At 38.2% G+C, this 10,000-nt stretch overlaps 1 protein-coding gene across 2 annotated transcripts in view; it reads right to left on the bottom strand.

Moving 5' to 3' along the window:
- LOC144980769 (uncharacterized) overlaps window positions 1-10,000 on the bottom strand; it is a 304,724-nt gene that overhangs the window by 120,642 nt on the left and 174,082 nt on the right. The window lies entirely within an intron of this gene.

The raw sequence follows: 10,000 nt of genomic DNA, 5'->3' as shown, positions 1-10,000 counted from the left end.
TAAAAGCGTATCCAGAGGGGAAAAAAACATAAATTTGATCATGTTTTGACTTTTACACATTCTGGTCACAAGACATAAGAAAAGTTCTAGCCAGCTTGAAGAATAAAAAGTAATGATTTTCTTTGTTTAGAACCAAGATGTCCGCCATTGCTGGGCTGCGTGACAACAGACTACTGAATCCAATTGCAGCGATTGATAATTTAAAAATATTCACACAGAAGACGATATGTAAATGTCAACGTTTATTTTATGATCGAGAATGTCGTCTGATAACTAGTCACCCATTTGGCAGTATAAAAACAAGAACAATGGTCAGAGAGAGGTCGATTTCATTCACGTTACTGTTTATAAACAACCAACTATGATTGTCCAAGCACTTGTGAAGGCGTGTCACAAATTCTATGTTTTGATTGGTCAAAAGCCTAATTGTTAATTCCCTCATCGGGGTGTCAAAATACTGTGATAAAAACGCATAGACTGTGGAGTTGATTGCTTCGGGTGAATGGCACTCACAAAAGATGACTTTGAGTTGGCTGGTATGGTTGTTTGACATGCAATAAGATTCAATAGTCTGAGGTCATGTCCGCCCAGCAACGAGCTGCTTGGTTCTCAACAAAGAAAACCGGTACTTTTTATTCTTCATGCTGGTTAAACCTTTTTCACATGTCATGTGATCAGAATGTATAAAAGTCAAAACATGATGAGATTTATAATGTTTTTCTCCTCTGGATACACTTATATGCTCGTCGGAGAAGTATTCCATAAGGGCGGTGATGGAGATAATGACGTCTGCCATTGTTCCGATAGTTTAGTTCCAGTTACTATGCGTCATTACGGGGGATGTGACGTCACGACTGTTGAACCGTAGCCATCGTTATGTTATAGCCTGACACTGAAATCCAAAAGGACTGGCATTTTGACGTCATTATTTGGTTTTTGCACCGGCTAGTGAGTTGTCGTTAGTAGAGCTCATGGAAACAAGTGGTCCTATTGGTTGAACTATTGAATTCAACTCACGATTTGTTTTCTTTTGTGGCCAAAGACTGGCATTTTGACGTCATTTTTTGTCAGTGTCAGGCTATAAGTTTACGAAGGCCACGGTTGAATCCTATTCCTTAATCGGCGTGTCAAAATATTGTGATAAATACTCACAAACTGTTGGGCTGATTTGTTTAGGGTGACAGACAAGTACTGCAAACTGATATTATGTCATTCTTTTTTTTTTTTTTTTTTTTTTTTTGGCGTGTATTAAATTGATCTGGCTCGTACCAAAATGCATTCTAATGGGCTTTCCGAAGCCTATAACGTCAGAGCATACCGTATCCGTCTCATCATAACAACAATAACAAGAGTCTACGTCTACCTCTCACAATAACTTATTACGTTATGTTACTCTCAGTTTCATCACCACGAACCGCCTCTGCTCATCGCCTCTTCATCTTTTCCATCTCCGACTCCCCCTTCCATCCCCACGCCCACTCCCTCCATCCAGCCTCTGCCTCTCCCTATCTAGTTATCCAAATGGGCATATTGTTCACCACGTATAATGCCAAAAGCATTCCGCGACCATTTTAGACTAAATCCACTTGCCATGACTGAAAAGGTGTTAAGTGCCTCGCCTGCTGCCCGCTTTTAGTCCATTAATGCGTCTGTCCACCAGTGGCGGTACGACATCAGGGGAAAACGGGGTCAAGCTTAACTCTACCTTAAAAGGACTTTATAAAGGGTTGTTCACGAGTCACGTCGTAAATTACATATATTTTACACAACTTTAAACTTGAGCTTTTATATAGCGCAATATCCACTAAACGTGCTCAAAGCGCTTTACAAGGGGTCCCTGGCCAACAGCAACACGTAACATTTAGAACGGGACATGACGCCTGTTAGGCGATATTACAAATTTTTGCTTGGACAAAGACAACGCTGTTAACGGCCAGGTACTCGTTTTATACCTGAGTACGGTGAGAGAATGTGAGTAAAGAGCCTTCTCCAAGGACTCAACTATGCGCCGAACTCAAGGCTCGAACCCACGACCTTCCCCATCCGAAAGCGAGTGTCATACCACTAGACCACATCGCCGCACAGCTGTTTTTTTATCTTTTTAACTCCTAACTTAACGTTAAAAAATACTTTATAACGGGGTGTCCACGAATTACATCGTAAATTAGTTTTATTTTACGCATCTTCTTGTTTATATTTTAACTAAGTCATTTCCTGCAATGAATAGTATCAATATCATATAAACAACAATAGTCTTTTAGAGCGAGTAAACCCATGGACTTGGAGCTTATCCCAGTTTCAATAGTTTGCTTTCCATTGGATAGGGTTCTAGTCTATCGCAAAGTACTTCCCCCCAGATCAAACAGAACCAGCTGCCCGTTTGTGTGTAAACGGAGTGTACTGAGCGATCGGGACACCATATTTCATATAATCAACCTCAGAAAAAAAGATAGAAAGTTCGATGTTGTTCATAGTCGATTTTATAACACACGTCTGGTTTTAAATTTGAGAAAGACAACTGTATAGATAGTATGCGCTTGGCTAAGAAGCTCATAACATTGCCATCCGGAAGTATAACGGACCAACACACAAAACTGTGTGTATCCATGAACGTTTATAGTCAGTGAGCATTACTCATGAACGCGGATGGCAAAAAACAATAACAAAGACCTGAGTGACGTCATCTTCGAACTATCTATAGAGGACATACATATTTTGTCGAGTCAGTTAGATAAAGAATCAGACAGGGGTGGAGGGCCGAGATGTAATGAAAGGATCATTAAGGCAGTAAGTTGTCACCCGCAGGTCCATTGTTCGAACCTCAATTTCGATATATCACTTTTTTGCTTTTTTTTTTTTTTTTTGTTTGTTTTTTTTTTGAGTAGGAAAATTAACTCAATTAGTTCACTTAGTGATGACATATTTCATTTTAAGCTATTTTGTTTGTTTTGTTTTGTTTTGTTTTGTTTTGTTTGGGGGGGTAGTTATATTTTTTAATATGACATGATGATAAATAGAATTATCTTTCGGATTAATACAAAATCGGTGATAAATACAGTAAAGAATGAAAATTATTTTTAATTTAATACAATCTGAAAACGCTTATTGCGATAAAAAGAGAAATGGGGAGGGGATGTTGAAATTGCTCGATTACCTTTCTGTTTTATAATCTATCCATTTAATAATCTTTCAATTTATTTATAATACGATCATTGTACAACAATTGTCTGTTAAACTGTGAGTGATGCCCAGGTTCTGTGGGGCTGATTACTTCGAGTGGCAGGCTTGTATTGAAGGAGGCTATGTTGAAGGCCTTCCGATCGTGGCCTTCGCAAACTCATGGCCTGACACTGGCCAACAGATGGCGTCAAAAGACATAGTCATTGGCCTCAAAAGAGAACAAATCGTGTGTTGTATTCAACATGTCCTACAATGAGATCACTTGTTTCCTTTACAACTACTAAAGACAACTCACTAGGCGGTCCACAAACCTAAACTATGGGTCTTAGTGGGTTTTAGCGTAGCCATCGTAAACTAATAGCCTGACACTGACCAACAAATGACGTCAAAAGATATTGTCATTGGTCTCAAAAGAAAACAAATCGTGAGTTTCATTCAACATTTCAACCAATGGGATCACTTGTTTCCTTGACTACTACAAAAGACAACTCACTGGGCGGTCCACAGACCTAAAAATGAAGTCAAAATATGAGTCTTAGTGTGTTGTAGTGTCAGGCTATATGTTAACGGCGGCTACGTTCCGATCCGTGGCCCTGTACATTTCGGTCCCAAAAAAAATAAATTTTAAACCAAGATGTATTTGAAGCCACGATTACCCCCCCCCCCCCTACACACACACACACACACACAAACACACACACACACACAACCCGTCTCTCTTCAGATCCGCTATTTTCTCCACCAGTATCGAATAACACCTTTTTCTAGAAAAAACGTGAGCTGTTATATAGCGCAATTTCCACTAAACGTGCTCAAAGCGCTTTACAGAGGGTCCCTGACCAACAGCAACACGTAACATGTAGAACGAGACATGCCGCCTGTTAGGCGCTATTACAATTTTATTATTTATTTATTTATTGCGACAGAGACAACGCTGTTAACGGCCGGGTTCTCATTTTACACACGAGGACGGAGAGAGAATGTGAGTAACGAGCCCTTTTCCAATGACTCAACTATGCGCCGAGCAAGGGTCGAATCCAGGACCTTCCGATCCGAAAGCGAGTGCCATACCACTAGACCACGTGGCCCAACTAGTTTTAGACCTTGGAAAGTGAATACTCTTCAAAAGTCGTAACGTCACTTCCTTCCTTATGACGCATGGTAACTTAGTAACACTGGCTCTAAACTATTGGAACAATGGCGGACGCCCGTATGAAATATTTCCCCGGCGAGAATAAAAGCGTATCCAGAGGAGAGAAAAAAAAACATAAATTTGATCATGTTTTGACTTTTACACATTCTGATCACAAGGGTTATGAAAAGTTCTAGCCAGCAGGAAGAATAAAAAGTAATGATTTCCTTTCTTTAGAACCAAGATGGCCGCATCCATGAACGTTTATAGTCGGGTTAATACAGTTCAGTGAACATTACTCACAAACGCGGATGGCAAAATATAACAACAAAGGCTTGAGTGACGTCATCTTCGAACTATCTATAGATAGTATGCGCTTGGCCAAGAAGCTCATAACATTGCCATCCGGAAGTATAACGGACCAACACGCAAAATTGTGTGTATCCATTAACGTTTATAGTCGGGTTAATACAGTTCAGTGAACATTACTCATAAACGCGGATGGCAAAAAACATCTATCAATAAGAATTTCTGACCAAAATTAGAGAGAAAAGAAGAAGTTGTTTTATTAACCAATGACAATTATTTTCAAAACAACTGATGTTTGTTTATTGTCTTATTGATGAGATAAACATTATACAGTATAATTAAACCGTCTGACTTGATTCGATACAAAATATTATACACGGAACGAGTATTGTTTTAAACTTTACTCTCTGCATATTGATGATTTTATGTCAATATTGGAAATGTCGTTAAACACTCGTGTTGGCTAATGAATATTTATCGGCTAACAATAACATAATTTTTGTGGGTTTTGGTACGTTATATCCGGCTGGTGGATGTTGTGGGTAATTTACTTAAACGCGTAGCATCAGAGGAAGGAATGAAGTTGACGTCACTATCGACTCTTTGTTATTGTTTTTTTTTTTAGACTTCGGTCGGGTGAGTAGATAGTTTTCACTAAAATATAGATAGTATGCGCTTGGCTAAGAAGCTCATAACATTGCCATCCGGAAGTATAACGAACCAACACACAAACTCTGTGTAACCATGAACTTTTATAGTCTGGTTAATACAGTTTAGTGAGAACAACTCACAAACGCGGATGGCAAAAACAATAACAAAGGCCTGAGTGACGTCATCTGCATACTATCTATACATGCCATTCAGATTATAGATAGAATGCGCTTGGCCAAGGAGTTCACAACATTGCCATCCGGAAGTATAACGGACCAACACACAAACTCTGTGTAACCATGAACTTTTATAGTCTTGTTAATACAGTTTAGTGAGAACAACTCACAAACGCGGATGGCAAAAACAATAACAAAGGCCTGAGTGACGTCATCTGCATACTATCTATAATACGTTCAGGGATACGCAGTTTTCTGTGTTGTTTTATTCTTTTCATCTAGCAGGGCAATATTGTGAGGAGTTTACTTAAACGCAATCATCAATATTCACACATAAGCACACATTTACTTGCACACAAACTGTTTTAAAGCTCATTCGTTTTGTCAGAGAGACAATTTATATTTATTGATTTTTTAAATTTTAAGTTCGTATTTCTGATCAGTTCATCACTAAAATGTATTGTCTGAATTGGATTCAGTAGTCTGATGTCACGGCGAGTGTTTGGCCCAGGTCAATACGTGCCCTATTTCGGGCAGAAATCGTATCTTTCTATCGCTTCTTATCCCCGCCCATCGCTCTCTATTTGATCGTCGCCATCGTTAAACATATAGATAGTATGCGCTAGGCTAAGAAGCTCATAACATTGCCATCCGAAAGTATAACGGACCAACACACAAAACTGTGTGTATCCATGAACGTTTATAGTCGGGTTAATACAGTTCAGTGAGCATTACTCATAAACGTGGATGGCAAAAAACAATAACAAAGACCTGAGTGACGTCATCTTCGAACTATCTTTTGTCTGACCGTGGCCTTCGTAAAGTTATGGCCTGATACTGACCAAAAAATGACGTCAAAATGCCAGTCTTTTGCCACAAAAGAAAACATATCGTGAGTTGTATTCAATAGTTCAACCAATGAAATAACCATGAGCACTACTAACGACAACTCACTAGGTGGTGCAAAAACCAAATAATGACGTCAAACTGCCAATCCTTTTGTATTTCAGTATCAGGCGATAACATAACGGTGGCTCAGCGAGAACCCTCTTGGACTGGCAGTTTGGCGTCATTTTTTTTAGGTTTGTGTAGCGTCTAGTGAGTTGTCGTTAGTAGAAACAAGTTATTTCATTGGTTGAACTATTGAATACAACTCATGATTTGATTTCTTTTGTGGCAAAAGACTGGCATTTTGACGTCATTTTTTGGTCAGTGTCAGGCCATAACTTTACGAAGGCCACGGTCAGTGTCAGGCTTCTCGACGATTTGATCCGTATTTTCATAGGAACAAAGAAGAAAGTGGGTGCTAGAATATTGATTTAAAAAAATAGATTCTCTAACTTTTTTGTTTTTCAGAGACCGATTTTTTAGGAATTTTCTTCACTAATTCTTTCTGCCCCGTATTATTCTATTATTTCTTTTTTGCAAAGATTTTTATAAATATAATTACATCTGACCCCTTTTGTAATTGATAATCCCATCTCCATCCCCCTCAACCCCCTCCCACACACACACACACACACACACACACACCCACACACACACATACAAATACACACATATATACACAAACACCTATAGATAGAATGCGCTTGGCCAAGGAATTCACAACATTGCCATCCGGAAGTATGTGCGGACCAACACACAAACTCTGTGTAACCATGAACTTTTATAGTCTGGTTAATACAGTTTAGTGAGAACAACTCACAAACGCGGATGGCAAAAACAATAACAAAGGCCTGAGTGACGTCATCTTCGAACTATCTATAGATAGTTTGCGCTTGGCTAAGAGGTTCATAACATTGCCATCCGGAAGTATAGTGGACCAACACACAAAACTATGTGTAACCATGAACGTTTAAAGTCGGGTTAATACAGTTCAGTGAGAATAACTCACAAACGCGGATGGCAAAATATAACAACAAAGGCTTGAGTGACGTCATCTTCGAACTATCTATACATACACACATATTTACACTAGTGTTTCCTTATATTATCATTGTTTCGAACACGCACGTGAAAAGGATGTAAACATGTCAACAGCCTGACCTTGACCTTTTGGGAGGTGTCACCTCAATTTTAGTACCCATTCGTTACTCAGTGCAATTTCCTTGTTGTGTATCGATTATTTTTTTTTGGGACTAGGTACTGAATTACTTTCACATTTTCAAAACCTGTGTCTGATTTAGTACCGATATCCGATCATTTATAATTTACAATACAATTCAATACAATACAAAACTTAATAAGAGTAAAATTAGGCCAATAGTGTGACCTTTGGTGCCTTATCACAGTGATAAAATAAATAAATGAGCTTTTATATAGCGCAATATCCACTAAACGTGCTCAAAACGCTTTACAAAGGGATCCCTGGCCAACAGCACCATTTAACATTTAGGACGGGACACGGCGCCTGTTTGGCGATATTACATTTTTTTTCGGACAGAAACAACACTTTTAACGGCCAGGTACTCATTTTACACCTGAGTACTGTGAGAGAATGTGAGTAAAGAGCCTTCCCCAAGGACTCAACTTTGCGCCGAGCGAGGCTCGATTCCAGGACCCTCCGATCCGAAAGCGAGTGTCATACCACTAGACCACATAGCCGCACAAAAAAACTGATATGCATCATTATGATATAAAGTACAAATAAAGTTTATTCATCCTAACAACGTCACTACCACATTATCTCATTCATCTGTTGTGTTTCGTTCATCCTGATTTTTTGATAAAGGGGAAACTCGAAACGTCCATTTTATCTATTTTTGTAGATTGTTTGAAGCTTACATTCAATTTCACACATTATTATTTATTTCTTCGAGCTTGGAGCAGCAACATTTACATTATCAAGTCCAGGATATCAATTATAAAACAAACATAAATTGGATTCAATAGTCTGATGTCACGTCGCTCAGCATTGGCGGCCATCGTGGTTCTAAACAAAGAAAATCGGTCCTTTTTATTCTTCATGCTGGCTAGAACTTTTCATTTGTCTTGTGATCAGAATGTGTAAAAATCAAAACATGATCAGATTTATAATGGGTTTTTTTTTCCTCTGGATACGCTTTTATGTGCCGTCGGAGAAATATTTCATAAGGGCATCCGCCATTGTTCCGATAGTTTAGAGCCAGTTACTAAGTTACCATGCGTCATTACGAGGGAAGTGACGTCATGAATGTTGAAGCGTAGTACTCATCGAATTCAAACTTAAGGTGATCCAATTCCTTATCAAAACAGTTCTTAAAGACATTGACTATGATTATTTTTAACCACGATTTAATATAATTTAGTTGGCACAGCTGGATAAACCAACTTTTTGTAATTTAAAAGTTTGTCCTTTAGGGCATAACCACCTTTAGTACAAGCTTAATTTCACTTCTAAATATGTTTTACAGCTAGTCAAGTATATAAATGTACGAAATTTGAGAGAAGTTTCTGGATACCTTTCCTATACATCTGACCATAACTTCATGAAAAATCACCCGATTTACTTCAAATAAAGATTAAAATGCTCCGGAACGTATATTCTTTTAGATATAAATTGAAAAAAAAAATGCAAATCCAAAATTTTCACCTTCCGCAGTGACAGAAGACGAGTTTCATACAATAAGAATGCACAAAGATGTTATGTTAGATAAATAAATATATAAAATTCCCAAAATTCATCCCATATGGGAAATGTGTCTTGAGGCTCTATTCCAAGGGAAGACTGGAATAACCCAGGCGTTAGCCGCAGTGCAGCGCCACAAATTGAGCTAGGGCGAGATGACTTGCTCAAGGCCATACGGCGTACAGGGATGATCAAACTCGATTCCCTTCGGGTACGAAGCAAAGACCGTACCGCTGAACCACAATTGCTCCGGCTGTTAGAAATAAATGTTCAGATTCATTTGAGGTCTGTAGGATTGCTTGGGGAGACAAGAAAGTACTTCAGATTAAGATGGCGATGTGTGTGACCGTAAGAATCTCTGCTAATATCGGGGCGTTCGTGCTTTGCAAAGGGAGAAACCTGTCAAATTGAATCTATGACCGGAGGGGGTTAAGCATGGCGTTCTTACGGTCAGGGAGATGGCAGTTAATAAAGAAGATGATGGCCTCCCCTGTGTTGTCATTCATTTTCTTTTATCTTCATCATCATCATCATCATCATCATCATCATCATCATCATCATCATCATCTCTCTCTATCTATCTATCTCTCACTTTTTCTATCTATCCATCCATTTATCTATTTCTCTATCTATCTATCTATATATATACAGATATTATATATATATATATATATATATATATATATATATATATATGTATGTATATATCTTTCGATCTATCTATCTATCTATCTATCTATCTATCTATCTATCTATCTATCTATCTATCTATCTATGAATTTAGTATTTTACCATCTGGGAGAAGGTTTTGTCAGATTAAATGTAGAACTAACAAGTATAAATCAACGTTGATTCCATCAGCAATAAAAATGTTGAATATTTCATATGGTACAGCAAAACCAAGGATAGATACGTTGAATGATTGAATGATTAATTTATTTA

Source organism: Berghia stephanieae, chromosome 10 (assembly GCF_034508935.2).
Source record: "Berghia stephanieae isolate SIO BIC M18660-M18661 chromosome 10, UCSD_Bste_1.3, whole genome shotgun sequence".
NCBI lineage: Eukaryota > Metazoa > Mollusca > Gastropoda > Nudibranchia > Aeolidiidae > Berghia > Berghia stephanieae.
Note: the sequence above shows the minus strand (reverse complement) of the source record. Positions and strands in the feature narration are given on the sequence as shown.